General features: G+C 52.7%; 3 non-coding genes and 2 pseudogenes across 3 annotated transcripts; all 5 read left to right on the top strand.

The window, feature by feature from the left end:
• The first annotated feature begins 143 nt into the window (after window positions 1-143).
• Window positions 144-326, top strand: LOC111567028 (U2 spliceosomal RNA). The gene has a single exon (XR_002746049.2). It is a non-coding gene; the product is annotated as a U2 spliceosomal RNA (small nuclear RNA).
• Window positions 327-1,179: 853 nt separating this feature from the next.
• On the top strand, window positions 1,180-1,256 carry LOC129348357 (U2 spliceosomal RNA; annotated as a pseudogene).
• Window positions 1,257-6,390: 5,134 nt separating this feature from the next.
• LOC111587108 (U2 spliceosomal RNA) lies at window positions 6,391-6,577 on the top strand. The gene has a single exon (XR_002748051.2). It is a non-coding gene; the product is annotated as a U2 spliceosomal RNA (small nuclear RNA).
• Window positions 6,578-7,414: 837 nt separating this feature from the next.
• On the top strand, window positions 7,415-7,491 carry LOC111584133 (U2 spliceosomal RNA; annotated as a pseudogene).
• Window positions 7,492-12,608: 5,117 nt separating this feature from the next.
• On the top strand, window positions 12,609-12,795 carry LOC111584228 (U2 spliceosomal RNA). Its single transcript, XR_002747614.2, has one exon. It is a non-coding gene; the product is annotated as a U2 spliceosomal RNA (small nuclear RNA).
• The last annotated feature ends 715 nt before the right edge of the window (window positions 12,796-13,510 follow it).

Here is a 13,510-nt window from a genome sequence, read left to right as displayed (position 1 = left end):
TTTTTTTTTTTGGGGGGGGGTATGAGTTTTTCTTTGCATCTACAGTTGTAATTTTTGGTTTCCTGTGCTTGATGTGTGCACTGAATGAGAAGTTGTGTTATGATTGATGTCTTGTATTGCTTGTGCAAGTTCTGTTGTATGTATTATTTATTTAAAAAAAAAAAATAAAAAATCTGTTCTTATCAGTTTAATATCTGATATGTTCTCCAATGTGAGGACTATATATTAAACGGATTTTTAGCACCGGGAGCTGAAAGAGGGGCTTGCTCCTTTCACTCCATGCATCGACCTGGCACTGCAGTGCCGCCAGGAACGGTGCACCCTTCTCCGGCCTTGTAGAATAGAAATACAACAAGCAAACAACAACGCTCTGGCAGATTGGGCAGTGACCCCCAAAGCTGTCAAACGAAGCCAGCAGCGCAGGAGCTGCTTCTGTGGCGTCGTCATGCTTACGCAACTCAGTTTGAAGAGAGAGTGGTTTTCCTCTTGGCTGCGGACGGCAAAGGTCTTCAGTCACACTGTCCAAGTCAGATTTTTCCGCACGGGTTTCAGCGAGTTGGAGAAAGAACAGAAGGGTCGCACGGTGAGCTTTTGGTCACACTATGGTCTCACAATGGGTGGAAGTGCAAAAGTAGCATGTTGGTGGCTCGTGGCCGTTCCACCATCGGCACTGAGAACACACACAGCCACACAATTCTGGAAACACGATGGCGAGGACCGGTGAGAGCGGAAAATGGCTCCTCAAATGCAGCACAGTACAGGACAAGGCAGCCTCGTGTCACGTTGCGCACAGCAAAGCAAGCATCATTCTTGCAAATTCCTTGTCCGTACCCTAGCAGTGGTTGTTCCTTGAGGACAGCGTTGCTCACGACAGCTATCCTGTGTGAAAGCTACATTTGAAACGTTCTTTCTTGACTCAGTTGAATTGAGTGAAGTGGCCGGAAAATGTGGCCAGACGTCCTGCGGACCTGTGGGTGGCCCGCTTCTGAGTATCACCGAGCTCCCACAGTGTCGGATCACTCCACATCAGCCGCCGCAAATGTTTGGGCAGTGCTCAGTGGAGCTTGTGGGCGGAGTCGCCAAGCAGGAACCACTTGTGCAGCCCGGTGAAAACAGTGCACCAGCACAAGCGAGAACTGCGCCAGGGGGTTGGGCCCCGGCAGCGAAAAGTCAGGGCTCATCGCTTCTCGGCCTTTTGGCTAAGATCAAGTGTAGTATCTGGATTCACGACAGTCACTGCTGAGCGGATACCGTTTTTCACACTGCGAGGATGGCCACGAAGGCCGCATCGGAGCAGCTGATCCCAAGGGTTGGGCTGAGATACACTCTGCGTTTCCAAGTGGCTTCAACAGAGGAAGATGCATCGTCCCGTGCTTGGTTCTGCAAGAATGTCGTCATGGGGCTTCTTCATCTCAAGGTGGAAGATGTCTACTGCATCCAGTGGAATCAGCAAGACAAGGCCTTTGATGTCACGCTGAGAGGGGAGGAAATTTACGGACAAGCAGCTGAGAAATGCAGGACTGCAGCAGCAGCAATGCCCCTTGCCAAGTACAAGATTTGGAACCTGGACCGGCCGAACTTCAGACTGATCACGGTGCACATGTACAACCCGTTCGTCACTGACCTGCAATTGGCTTCGTTTCTGAGTCAATACGGAGAGGTGGTGACGGCGGCCAGGTATGTGAAGGATCCCATGGGATTTTGGACTGGTCGGCGGCAGTTCCAGGTGCTTTTAAAGGCTGATCCAGAAGGGCCTAATGGCCTGAAGCATCCGCCCGCTTTTTTCAACTTGGGCAGTGACAGGGGCTTCCTGTATTACTCTCGGCAACCTGCATTTTGCCGTCGATGTCGACAGTCAGGGCCACGTGGAAGCAACATGTGCCGGAGACCGTTGCCGGTTCTGTGGGCAAGGAGGACATGAGGCGAAGGACTGTGGCGCACCAAGGGCCTGTCATGGATGCAGTGGCTTGGGGCATCTCTACCGTGACTGCCCAAAGCGTGTAAAGACTTTTGCTGAAGTCGCCAGAGGTGGGAAGCCAGAGGGATCCTCGAGGGTCAACAAAGGCTTTGGATTGGCTGGCACAGTGCAGGATGTGCCAAATGGACCTCCAACGGGGGCTGGCCCGGCCGAAGGTGGAGAGAGTGCTGCAGGTGGAGGAAACGTCATACCTGTTCCTGCGGGGGACCACGGGGAGGGCTCATCGACCTCGGTCGGCCTCCAGGTGGTTTCCTCTGTTAGGTACCCCTGTCCCCAGCCTTACCCGAGGCCAAGCATGGGGCACGTCGAGGATCACAGGCCTTTGAAGCGGGTCCTCCTGCTGAAAAGGGCATGCATAGCAAGAGGTCAAGGGGTGAAGGAACAGTCGAGAATGGAGGGTTGAAGATTGCGGGCCGGGAGGGGGCGGGGCCCGACCAGGAATTAGAAGGAGTAGCAGGGGTTGTAGAGGGTCGAATGGAGGTGGGAAACAGTGTGGAGAGGGACGGGGAAGGGGGGAATGAGGGACAGACTCAGGCTGTTGTGGGGGACCCGCTCATGCCTGGTTTTGAACTGGAGCTTGAACTGACTCCAGATCTTCTCATGGTACCTTCACCTTTGGGGGAGGATGCATATGAGGGACCGAACAGACCGTCGTCCTCGCCGAACGCCATGCCTTTTTCCTGGGCAGAGCAGATGGACAGCGAGAACTTGTATGATCCATAGGAAGGGGTCTGGGTTTTGTTTGGAGATTAATTTTTTGAATTTTCAAGATGAGTTCTTTTAATGTACTGTCGTTGAATGTGAGGGGCATGAGGGACCCTGTTAAAAGGAGGGTTGTCTTTGATTATGTGGGCTCCCTTCGGCCTGATTTTTGTTTCTTGCAAGAGGTCCACTTACGGGATGTCAGAGACAAGGTAATTTTTTCACGGGAGTGGGGACGGGGACCCTCAGTCTGGAGTGTTGGGGGGGTCCACTCTACTGGGGTTGGGATTTTGTTTGGGTCAAGTACTGTGAAAGTGGAAAATGTTGTGATCATTTCTCAGGGGAGGGTTCTGGGTGCTGATGTGTCATGGGGGTCACTGAAGCTGAGGGTCATTGTGGTGTATGGGCCACAAACTCCAGCAGAGCGGGAGGAGGTTTTCGGGCTCATGGAGCCGCACCTCGTTACAAACAGGCAGGTCATTGTCGGGGGTGATTTTAATGTTGATTTGGGGGGAACAGGCATGACTCGGAAGCAGTACATATCACTGCTACTGGAAGGACATGGCCTGGTGGATGGGGGTAAGGCAGTCCGACCGAAGGCAGACGGACCCACGTGGCATAACTCGCGTGGGGTAGTCAAGCGTCTAGACTATGTGTTTTTCTCAAGGTCTTTAAGTTTGTTGGAGGGTCGGGTGTTCCCTGTCTTTTTTACTGACCATCATGGGCTACTGTTTCGGGTAAGCTCGCCTATGCCACATTTTGGGCCTGGATACTGGCGACTTAATATTAGTGTGTTGGAAGAGGCTGTTTTTAGAGAACAATTTTTGTCGTTTTTCCAGGGTCTTTTGGGCCTTCGACCTATGTGCTCTGGGCTTACTGAATGGTGGGAAGCAGCAAAGGATCGCATTCGATGCTTTTGCCTGCATTACTGTAAGACCAGGAAGAGGCAGGTAAGGAGAAGGGTGTCTCACTTGCAGCAACAGCTTGAGCTGGAATATGCTAGGGGTAACTGCGGGGGTGAGATAGACCTACAGGTTTGTAACTCTCTGAAGGCTCGGCTCAGGGAGTTTTATGAGCACGATGCTCGTGCATATCTGGCGCGGTCAAGGAGGGACCTGGTTGAAAAGTCAGAGGCATGCTCGGGGGCTTTATTCAGCTCTATTCGGGCTAACAGGGAGAGACAGGTAATGACTGCAGTCAGAGATGGACAGGGACGGCTCACTCAAGAGGCAGGTGAAATGGCGAGTGTCACCACTGACCATTATCGCGTTTTCTTTGAGGAGAGGGAGGTTGATGAGGAGGCGGGGGAGAGGTTTTTGAGCCTGCTCACTCAGCGGGTGCCACCCGATATAGCACAGGCTATGGAGGCCCCGCTCTCACTCGATGAACTGGAGGCAGTGCTCCGTCGAATGAGAAAAAAGACGGTCCCCGGCATTGATGGGCTTCCGGTGGAGTTTTACGTTGTTTTCTGGGATGTGCTGGGGCCGATAATATTGGAAGTTTTAACTGAGGTGCTACACACTGGCACAATGGGAGAATCATTGGCAACAGGGGTTATCTCCCTCTTATACAAGAAAGGGGACCGCACAGATCTGGGGAACTGGCGTCCACTGACTATGCTGTGTGTGGACTACAAACTTTTAGCAAAAGTCCTTGCGGTCCGACTCAGCGCGGCGCTACCGCATGTGGTTCACGTGGACCAGACATGTGGGGTGAAGGGGCGCTCGGTGAGGTGGAATCTCCAGCTTGTCCGGGATGCGATTGCTTGGTCAGAGGACCGTAACCTGCCACTGATGGCAGTAGCTCTTGACCAGCAGAAGGCTTTTGACAGGGTCCACCGAGGTTTCATGTTTAGGGTGCTTGAGCGAATGGGTTTTAGCCAGGTTTTTGTGGGGTGGTTGCAGATTTTGTATGCAGAGGTGAGGAGCATGGTGACAGTTAATGGTCACCTGGGGAAGGTTTTCAGGGTACATACTGGGGTGAGGCAGGGGTGCCCACTCTCTCCTCTGCTGTATATTTTGTACATAGAACCCCTTGGGGCGGCCATTCGTGCAGACCAGGGGATCAGAGGGCTTTTGGTGCCAGGCAGTGGGGGCACGAGGGTGAAGCTGTCTCAGTATGCGGACGACACCACGTTGCTGCTGGACAGTGATGAATGTCTGATCAGGTCGTTGCGGGTCATACAGGACTTTGGGCAGGTAGCAGGGGCGAGCCTGAACTTTGCCAAGTCCTCGGTTAAGTTCTTCGGCCGGTGGAGAGGGCGGACGGACGTACCGGGGGGCCTTGCTCACTGCCCTGGCCCTCTGAAGATCCTAGGGGTTCATTTTGAGACAGCCAACTGCGCTACCTCAAACTGGACTGAGCGCCTTGCGAAGGTCCAGAGGAAGCTCTCGTTGTGGAAGGGCAGATTCCTGACTTTTGTGGGGAAGGTCCTTGTGCTGAAGGCGGATGTACTGCCATCACTTTTATATTTGGCGTACGTTTTCCCACTTCCAGTGAGTATGAGACGGCCACTGATGCGACTGGTCTTTGATTTCCTGTGGGGTGGCAGGTATGAATATTTGTCAAGGGCCCGTATGATGGCTAGGATCGACGCAGGGGGAAGGGACGTACCACACTTGCCATTGAAGCTGGACTGTATTTTTGTGTCTTTCTTGTGTGCTCAGTTGTCAGGCCCAACAGTGCACCCAGCAGGCTACTTCCTGCGGCTGTTTTTTGCCTATCAGGCGAGAGGGCTGATGGTGTGGGACAACTTGGCACCACGGGTGGAGCAGCAGCCCTGGCACTACCAGCATGCTGCAAGGTGGCTGAAAGCCCATCCAGAGGCTTTGGTGGGAGCAGTGAGGCTTGATCACAGAGCCCTGTATAATGAGGTTAGGGAAAGAGTGTCTGCACCTCCAGTGATTGGGGTGTCACCAAGCACGTGGAGGGAGATACAGCCACGTGCACTTGACAATGGGCTCAAGGATCTCAACTGGCTGTGTCTCCACAGGTGCTTGCCAGTGCACGAAATCATGCACCGGCATGGGTTGGCGAGATCTCCTGCATGTCCAAGAGAGGGTTGCACGGACAATGAATCAGTTGTGCACATCATGTGGGACTGTTCTTTTGCACAGGCACTTTGGTCTCGAGTGGTGTCAAGATTCGGGCAGGTGATGTCCAGGCCTGCTATATCATGGGATCGCGTCAACAGAGGGGTGGGCAAAGGAAAGGGGACGTTCCTTGTATGGCTGATTACTAGCCTAACAAAAAGGAACTTGTGGTGGGCAAGACAGGAACTTGTCAAGAAGCACAGGGTCATCGGTGTGCAAGGGGTAATGAACAAGCTGGTGGCGGAGCTTCGTGGGAAGATTGACAGTGATATACTGAGGTGGGGAATGCATGCAGCTCTGGAGAGGTGGAAAGGGGGATTGGGGTTGGTGGGATGAGGGTTTGGGGTGTGGAAATGAGGGATGTTTTGAAAATTGTTAACAGTTGTTATGTTTATTTTTTTTGCCTATGGCCTGGTGTGTAGTGATAATTTATTGAGCAACTGTCTGTGTTGTTCCAGTTGGGACGTTTTTTTTTTTTTTTTTTTTTTTGGGGGGGGGTATGAGTTTTTCTTTGCATCTACAGTTGTAATTTTTGGTTTCCTGTGCTTGATGTGTGCACTGAATGAGAAGTTGTGTTATGATTGATGTCTTGTATTGCTTGTGCAAGCTCTGTTGTATGTATTATTTAATTTAAAAAAAAAAAAAAAAAAATCTGTTCTTATCAGTTTAATATCTGATATGTTCTCCAACGTGAGGACTATATATTAAACGGATTTTTAGCACCGGGAGCTGAAAGAGGGGCTTGCTCCTTTCACTCCACGCATCGACCTGGCACTGCAGTGCCGCCAGGAACGGTGCACCCTTCTCCGGCCTTGTAGAATAGAAATACAACAAGCAAACAACAACGCTCTGGCAGATTGGGCAGTGACCCCCAAAGCTGTCAAACGAAGCCAGCAGCGCAGGAGCTGCTTCTGTGGCGTCGTCATGCTTACGCAACTCAGTTTGAAGAGAGAGTGGTTTTCCTCTTGGCTGCGGACGGCAAAGGTCTTCAGTCACACTGTCCAAGTCAGATTTTTCCGCACGGGTTTCAGCGAGTTGGAGAAAGAACAGAAGGGTCGCACGGTGAGCTTTTGGTCACACTATGGTCTCACAATGGGTGGAAGTGCAAAAGTAGCATGTTGGTGGCTCGTGGCCGTTCCACCATCGGCACTGAGAACACACACAGCCACACAATTCTGGAAACACGATGGCGAGACCGGTGAGAGCGGAAAATGGCTCCTCAAATGCAGCACAGTACAGGACAAGGCAGCCTCGTGTCACGTTGCGCACAGCAAAGCAAGCATCATTCTTGCAAATTCCTTGTCCGTACCCTAGCAGTGGTTGTTCCTTGAGGACAGCGTTGCTCACGACAGCTATCCTGTGTGAAAGCTCTTCTTGACTCAGTTGAATTGAGTGAAGTGGCCGGAAAATGTGGCCAGACGTCCTGCGGACCTGTGGGTGGCCCGCTTCTGAGTATCACCGAGCTCCCACAGTGTCGGATCACTCCACATCAGCCGCCGCAAATGTTTGGGCAGTGCTCAGTGGAGCTTGTGGGCGGAGTCGCCAAGCAGGAACCACTTGTGCAGCCCGGTGAAAACAGTGCACCAGCACAAGCGAGAACTGCGCCAGGGGGTTGGGCCCCGGCAGCGAAAAGTCAGGGCTCATCGCTTCTCGGCCTTTTGGCTAAGATCAAGTGTAGTATCTGGCTTCACGACAGTCACTGCTGAGCGGATACTGTTTCACACTGCGAGGATGGCCACGGAGGCCGCATCGGAGCAGCTGATCCCGAGGGTTGGGCTGAGATATACTCTGCGTTTCCAAGTGGCTTCAACAGAGGAAGATGCATCATCCCGTGCTTGGTTCTGCAAGAATGTCATCATGGGGCTTCTTCGTCTCAAGGTGGAAGATGTCTACTGCATCCAGTGGAACCAGCAGGACAAGGCCTTTGATGTCACGCTGAGAGGGGAGGAAGTTTATGGACGAGCAGCTGAGAAATGCAGGAACGCAGCAGCAGCAATGCCCCTTGCCAAGTACAAGATTTGGAACCTGGACCGGCCGAACTTCAGACTGATCACGGTGCACATGTACAACCCCTTCGTCACTGACCTGCAATTGGCTTCGTTTCTGAGTCAATACGGTGAGGTGGTGACGGCGGCCAGGTATGTGAAGGATCCCATGGGGTTTTGGACTGGTCGGCGGCAGTTCCAGGTGCTTTTAAAGGCTGATCCAGAAGGGCCTAATGGCCTGAAGCACCCGCCCGCTTTTTTCAACTTGGGCAGTGACAGGGGCTTCCTGTATTACTCTCGGCAACCTGCATTTTGCCGTCGATGTCGACAGTCGGGCCACGTGGAAGCAACATGTGCCGGAGACCGTTGCCGGTTCTGTGGGCAAGGAGGACATGAGGCGAAGGACTGTGGCGCACCAAGGGCCTGTCATGGATGCAGTGGCTTGGGGCATCTCTACCGTGACTGCCCAAAGCGTGTAAAGACTTTTGCTGAAGTCGCCAGAGGTGGGAAGCCAGAGGGATCCTCGAGGGTCAACAAAGGCTTTGGATTGGCTGGCACAGTGCAGGATGTGCCAAATGGACCTCCAACGGGGGCTGGCCCGGCCGAAGGTGGAGAGAGTGCTGCAGGTGGAGGAAACGTCATACCTGTTCCTGCGGGGGACCACGGGGAGGGCCCATCGACCTCGGTCGGCCTCCAGGTGGTTTCCTCTGTGGGTGCCCCTGTCCCAGCTTTACCCGAGGCCAAGCATGGGGCGCGTAGAGGATCACAGGCCTTTGAAGTGGGTCCTCCTGCTGAAAAGGGCATGCATAGCAAGAGGTCAAGGGGTGAAGGAACAGTCGAGAATGGAGGGTTGAAGATTGCGGGCCGGGAGGGGGCGGGGCCCGACCAGGAATTAGAAGGAGTAGCAGGGGTTGTAGAGGGTCGAATGGAGGTGGGAAACAGTGTGGAGAGGGACGGGGAAGGGGGGAATGAGGGACAGACTCAGGCTGTTGTGGGGGACCCGCTCATGCCTGATTTTGAACTGGAGCTTGAACTGACTCCAGATCTTCTCATGGTACCTTCACCTTTGGGGGAGGATGCATATGAGGGACCGAACAGACCGTCGTCCTCGCCGAACGCCATGCCTTTTTCCTGGGCAGAGCAGATGGACAGCGAGAACTTGTATGATCCATAGGAAGGGGTCTGGGTTTTGTTTGGAGATTAATTTTTTGAATTTTCAAGATGAGTTCTTTTAATGTACTGTCGTTGAATGTGAGGGGCATGAGGGACCCTGTTAAAAGGAGGGTTGTCTTTGATTATGTGGGCTCCCTTCGGCCTGATTTTTGTTTCTTGCAAGAGGTCCACTTACGGGATGTCAGAGACAAGGTAATTTTTTCACGGGAGTGGGGACGGGGACCCTCAGTCTGGAGTGTTGGGGGGGTCCACTCTACTGGGGTTGGGATTTTGTTTGGGTCAAGTACTGTGAAAGTAGAAAATGTTGTGATCATTTCTCAGGGGAGGGTTTTGGGTGCTGATGTGTCATGGGGGTCACTGAAGCTGAGGGTCATTGTGGTGTATGGGCCACAAACTCCAGCAGAGCGGGAGGAGGTTTTCGGGCTCATGGAGCCGCACCTTGTTACAAACAGGCAGGTCATTGTCGGGGGTGATTTTAATGTTGAGTTGGGGGGAACAGGCAGGACTCGGAAGCAGTTCATATCACTGCTACTGGAAGGACATGGCCTGGTGGATGGGGGTAAGGCAGTCCGACCGAAGGCAGACGGACCCACGTGGCATAACTCGCGTGGGGTAGTCAAGCGTCTGGACTATGTGTTTTTCTCAAGGTCTTTAAGTTTGTTGGAGGGTCGGGTGTTCCCCATCTTTTTTACTGACCATCATGGGCTACTGTTTCGGGTAAGCTCGCCTATGCCACATTTCGGGCCTGGATACTGGCGACTTAATATTAGTGTGTTGGAAGAGGCTGTTTATAGAGAACAATTTTTGTCATTTTTCCAGGGTCTTTTGGGCCTTCGACCTATGTGCTCTGGGCTTACTGAATGGTGGGAAGCAGCAAAGGATCGCATTCGATGCTTTTGCCTGCATTACTGTAAGACCAGGAAGAGGCAGGTAAGGAGAAGGGTGTCTCACTTGCAGCGACAGCTTGAGCTGGAATATGCTAAGGGTAACTGCGGGGGTGAGATAGACCTACAGGTTTGTAACTCTCTGAAGGCTCGGCTCAGGGAGTTTTATGAGCACGGTGCTCGTGCATATCTGGCGCGGTCAAGGAGGGACCTGGTTGAAAAGTCAGAGGCATGCTCGCGGGCTTTATTCAGCTCTATTCGGGCTAACAGGGAGAGACAGGTAATGACTGCAGTCAGAGATGGACAGGGACGGCTCACTCAAGAGGCAGGTGAAATGGCGAGTGTCACCACTGACCATTATCGCGTTTTCTTTGAGGAGAGGGAGGTTGATGAGGAGGCGGGGGAGAGGTTTTTGAGCCTGCTCACTCAGCGGGTGCCACCCGATATAGCACAGGCTATGGAGGCCCCGCTCTCACTCGATGAACTGGAGGCAGTGCTCCGTCGAATGAGAAAAAAGACGGTCCCCGGCATTGATGGGCTTCCGGTGGAGTTTTACGTTGTTTTCTGGGATGTGCTGGGGCCGATAATATTGGAAGTTTTAACTGAGGTGCTACACACTGGCACAATGGGAGAATCATTGGCAACAGGGGTTATCTCCCTCTTATACAAGAAAGGGGACCGCACAGATCTGGGGAACTGGCGTCCACTGACTATGCTGTGTGTGGACTACAAACTTTTAGCAAAAGTCCTTGCGGTCCGACTCAGCGCGGCGCTACCGCATGTGGTTCACGTGGACCAGACATGTGGGGTGAAGGGGCGCTCGGTGAGGTGGAATCTCCAGCTTGTCCGGGATGCGATTGCTTGGTCAGAGGACCGTAACCTGCCACTGATGGCAGTAGCTCTTGACCAGCAGAAGGCTTTTGACAGGGTCCACCGAGGTTTCATGTTTAGGGTGCTTGAGCGAATGGGTTTTAGCCAGGTTTTTGTGGGGTGGTTGCAGATTTTGTATGCAGAGGTGAGGAGCATGGTGACAGTTAATGGTCACCTGGGGAAGGTTTTCAGGGTACATTCTGGGGTGAGGCAGGGGTGCCCGCTCTCTCCTCTGCTGTATATTTTGTACATAGAACCCCTTGGGGCGGCCATTCGTGCAGACCAGGGGATCAGAGGGCTTTTGGTGCCAGGCAGTGGGGGCACGAGGGTGAAGCTGTCTCAGTATGCGGACGACACCACGTTGCTGCTGGACAGTGATGAATGTCTGATCAGGTCGTTGCGGGTCATACAGGACTTTGGGCAGGTAGCAGGGGCGAGCCTGAACTTTGCCAAGTCCTCGGTTAAGTTCTTCGGCCGGTGGAGAGGGCGGACGGACGTACCGGGGGGCCTTGCTCACTGCCCTGGCCCTCTGAAGATCCTAGGGGTTCATTTTGAGACAGCCAACTGCGCTACCTCAAACTGGACTGAGCGCCTTGCGAAGGTCCAGAGGAAGCTCTCGTTGTGGAAGGGCAGATTCCTGACTTTTGTGGGGAAGGTCCTTGTGCTGAAGGCGGATGTACTGCCATCACTTTTATATTTGGCGTACGTTTTCCCACTTCCAGTGAGTATGAGACGGCCACTGATGCGACTGGTCTTTGATTTCCTGTGGGGTGGCAGGTATGAATATTTGTCAAGGGCCCGCATGATGGCCAGGATCGACGCAGGGGGAAGGGACGTACCACACTTGCCATTGAAGCTGGACTGTATTTTTGTGTCTTTCTTGTGTGCTCAGTTGTCAGGCCCAACAGTGCACCCATCAGGCTACTTCCTGCGGCTGTTTTTTGCCTATCAGGCGAGAGGGCTGATGGTGTGGGACAACTTGGCACCACGGGTGGAGCAGCAGCCCTGGCACTACCAGCATGCTGCAAGGTGGCTGAAAGCCCATCCAGAGGCTTTGGTGGGAGCAGTGAGGCTTGATCACAGAGCCCTGTATAATGAGGTTAGGGAAAGAGTGTCTGCACCTCCAGTGATTGGGGTGTCACCAAGCACGTGGAGGGAGATACAGCCACGTGCACTTGACAATGGGCTCAAGGATCTCAACTGGCTGTGTCTCCACAGGTGCTTGCCAGTGCACGAAATCATGCACCGGCATGGGTTGGCGAGATCTCCTGCATGTCCAAGAGAGGGTTGCACGGACAATGAATCAGTTGTGCACATCATGTGGGACTGTTCTTTTGCACAGGCACTTTGGTCTCGAGTGGTGTCAAGATTCGGGCAGGTGATGTCGAGGCCTGCTATATCATGGGATCGCGTCAACAGAGGGGTGGGCAAAGGAAAGGGGACGTTCCTTGTATGGCTGATTACTAGCCTAACAAAAAGGAACTTGTGGTGGGCAAGACAGGAACTTGTCAAGAAGCACAGGGTCATCGGTGTGCAAGGGGTAATGAACAAGCTGGTGGCGGAGCTTCGTGGGAAGATTGACAGTGATATACTGAGGTGGGGAATGCATGCAGCTCTGGAGAGGTGGAAAGGGGGATTGGGGTTGGTGGGATGAGGGTTTGGGGTGTGGAAATGAGGGATGTTTTGAAAATTGTTAACAGTTGTTATGTTTATTTTTTTTGCCTATGGCCTGGTGTGTAGTGATAACTTATTGAGCAACTGTCTGTGTTGTTCCAGTTGGGACGTTTTTTTTTTTGGGGGGGGGTATGAGTTTTTCTTTGCATCTACAGTTGTAATTTTTGGTTTCCTGTGCTTGATGTGTGCACTGAATGAGAAGTTGTGTTATGATTGATGTCTTGTATTGCTTGTGCAAGTTCTGTTGTATGTATTATTTAATTTAAAAAAAAAAAAAAAAAAATCTGTTCTTATCAGTTTAATATCTGATATGTTCTCCAACGTGAGGACTATATATTAAACGGATTTTTAGCACCGGGAGCTGAAAGAGGGGCTTGCTCCTTTCACTCCACGCATCGACCTGGCACTGCAGTGCCGCCAGGAACGGTGCACCCTTCTCCGGCCTTGTAGAATAGAAATACAACAAGCAAACAACAACGCTCTGGCAGATTGGGCAGTGACCCCCAAAGCTGTCAAACGAAGCCAGCAGCGCAGGAGCTGCTTCTGTGGCGTCGTCATGCTTACGCAACTCAGTTTGAAGAGAGAGTGGTTTTCCTCTTGGCTGCGGACGGCAAAGGTCTTCAGTCACACTGTCCAAGTCAGATTTTTCCGCACGGGTTTCAGCGAGTTGGAGAAAGAACAGAAGGGTCGCACGGTGAGCTTTCGGTCACACTATGGTCTCACAATGGGTGGAAGTGCAAAAGTAGCATGTTGGTGGCTCGTGGCCGTTCCACCATCGGCACTGAGAACACACACAGCCACACAATTCTGGAAACACGATGGCGAGACCGGTGAGAGCGGAAAATGGCTCCTCAAATGCAGCACAGTACAGGACAAGGCAGCCTCGTGTCACGTTGCGCACAGCAAAGCAAGCATCATTCTTGCAAATTCCTTGTCCGTACCCTAGCAGTGGTTGTTCCTGGAGGACAGCGTTGCTCACGACAGCTATCCTGTGTGAAAGCTACATTTGAAACGTTCTTTCTTGACTCAGTTGAATTGAGTGAAGTGGCCGGAAAATGTGGCCAGACGTCCTGCGGACCTGTGGGTGGCCCGCTTCTGAGTATCACCGAGCTCCCACGGTGTCGGATCACTCCACATCAGCCGCCGCAAATG

The sequence above is a fragment of the Amphiprion ocellaris genome, chromosome 24 (genome assembly GCF_022539595.1).
Source record: "Amphiprion ocellaris isolate individual 3 ecotype Okinawa chromosome 24, ASM2253959v1, whole genome shotgun sequence".
Taxonomy (NCBI): Eukaryota; Metazoa; Chordata; class Actinopteri; family Pomacentridae; genus Amphiprion; species Amphiprion ocellaris.
The sequence above is the reverse complement of the archived record's forward strand: the minus strand, read 5'-3'. Positions and strand labels throughout refer to the sequence as shown.